Source organism: Ochotona princeps, chromosome 18 (assembly GCF_030435755.1).
Source record: "Ochotona princeps isolate mOchPri1 chromosome 18, mOchPri1.hap1, whole genome shotgun sequence".
In the NCBI taxonomy this organism is placed as follows: Eukaryota; Metazoa; Chordata; class Mammalia; order Lagomorpha; family Ochotonidae; genus Ochotona; species Ochotona princeps.
Window position 1 is genome coordinate 46,062,975 of NC_080849.1, and position 2,299 is coordinate 46,065,273.

The window sequence follows — 2,299 nt, forward strand, 5'->3', positions numbered from 1 at the left end:
AAAGTCCCCACAAGTCTGCCCATGCCAGCCAACAAAACTTTTTTTATTAAAGAAAATTCTATCCACATTAAAGTTATTCAGTTTGCTGTGGTAATTCAATAAGGTGGAGGAATCCACCATGGGAGGGGTTTGGGGAGGGGTGGGGGGGAATCCCGGTGCCTTAAAAACTGTGTCACATAATGCAATGTAATCAATAAAAATAAATAAATTTTAAAAATTATAAAAAGTTATTCAGTTTGCAATATATGCAGATTATGACAAAAAGCTATTAATTGATTTCAAATATTTTTGCAACAAAATAAATGTAGCTTTTAATTCATGTTCTAGGATCCTGCTGCAGCACCCTCATAGAAAATGGGCAAGTTTAGGGTAAGAGGCTGTAACTGAATGAAGTATGTATTTGTTTGATTTGAAAATCCATGTGCTATTATAGGGTGTGGAGGGCTGATGAAGAAAAGAAACACCATGGTGCTTGGTTGGCTGTCATTGAGATAGGAAGTAGCAGATCAAAAGTTTGCAGTTTCCTGTCCCCATACTTCCTCAGGGTTTCCTTCCCACCAGTGGAAGAACTGAAGGAGCTTGCTAAGGCTCTGATTTTATTTGCCACCTTGAGTGTCCTGCTCCTTATCTCTTCAGGAGAACCTGTTGTGGACATTTCTGTGACTTTGTTCAGCCTACTAAGGTATCCATTCTCTATGCACATTATCACCCTGTAGATTTCTGGTTTGATAGAGAGTACTTGGAAACATCAGGAACCTCTGCTTTTGAGATCAGACACGTTTATGTTGAATTCCAGTTTCATCACTTAGCAGCCGTGCGTTCTTGGATGAGCTGTTCAACTCTTTCTGGTTGTTTTCCACCTGCAGAGTGAGGATAATAATAGTTATCTATTTTGTAAGCTTTTCAGTGAGTTAAAATAAACAAGAAGGACAAAGTGCTTAGCAACAGGCTTGAAGCATAGCAAGTATTCAACACACAATAATCATTTGTGGATTTTGCTTTTGATTATTACCATTATAATTTTTATTATTACTAAGACTCTCATGAGGCTTGTCAACTCCTCACTTAAAATGTACCTGTTAGACTTCTTATGAGATATGTTGAGAGATCTCTTAACTTCTTTTTTTTTATTAATTACATTGTATTATGTGACATAGCTTCATAGGTACTGGGATTCTCCCCTTCCCTCCCCAAACCCTCCCCCCATGGTGGATTCCTCCACCTTGTTGCATAACCACAGTTCAAGTTCAGTTGAGATTCCCTCATTGCAAGCATATACCAAACATAGAGTCCAGCATCTTATTGTCCAGTCAAGTTCAAAGGCTTCTTAGGCAGACCCCCGCTGGTTTGAAGACAGAGCCAGCAGAGTATCATCCCAATCAATTAAAAGCTCTAACATACCATCAGCAAAAATTTACATCATTATGGAATTAATTGACATAGTAATGAGTAACCAATATGTTAAAAATAAATGAGAGTTCTTAACCACATTCTGTGACCACCTCATTGACATTTCAATTTTAGTTTATACACAACATATAACATACATAACATAACATGTTATACATAACATCATATCATCTTAAATTAAGGCAAACCTGTGGTATTTAACCTTTTGGGATTGGCTCATTTCCCTTAGCATTATGGTTCCCAGTTTGGCCCATAAAAATATGGAACGCTTCACGAATTTGTGTGTCATCCTTGTGCAGGGGCCATGCTAATCTTCTCTGTATCGTTCCAATTTTAGTATATATGCTGCTGAAGCGAGCACAAGATCTCTTAACTTCTATTTCACTTCCCCATGTCCACACAGCTGGGATCCAGACAAGCCCAAACCAGGAGCTGGGAACTCAATCATGTCTTCCCACATAGGGGACTTCTTGAACCTCACCTATTGCCTCTCAGGGTGCACATTAGCAGAAAATCAGAATCAAGAGCAGAGCTGGGACTCAAACCCACGTCCTCCAATACGGAATGTGGGCGTCCCAAGCAGCTTCTTAACCTGGTCACCAAATGTCCACCCCTAAATGTCTCTAGTATCCAGCCAAACTCAAGTCTCTCACTACTGCCATTCTAGTTCAAGTCACAGTTGTTCCTGGCCTGGGTAATGTCTATGTTACTTCTGAATCACCTTCCTGGTTCTATTCTTCTTTGCCTATTCTCCATGCAACAGGCAGAGCAATCTTTAAAAGTGTGTGATAGATTATGTGGTATCTTACTTAAAACCTCCTTTGCAACCAGGGAAAAGATCCTACTTTCCACTTAGGGTGGCAGAGGTCTCATCACTTGCCAACTGGTC

The 2,299-nt window shown here is 39.7% G+C and overlaps 1 non-coding gene across 1 annotated transcript; it reads right to left on the minus strand.

Annotated features, from left to right (window-relative positions):
• Window positions 1-1,664: 1,664 nt before the first annotated feature.
• Window positions 1,665-1,771, minus strand: LOC118758102 (U6 spliceosomal RNA). The gene has a single exon (XR_004995530.2). It is a non-coding gene; the product is annotated as a U6 spliceosomal RNA (small nuclear RNA).
• Window positions 1,772-2,299: the final 528 nt, after the last annotated feature.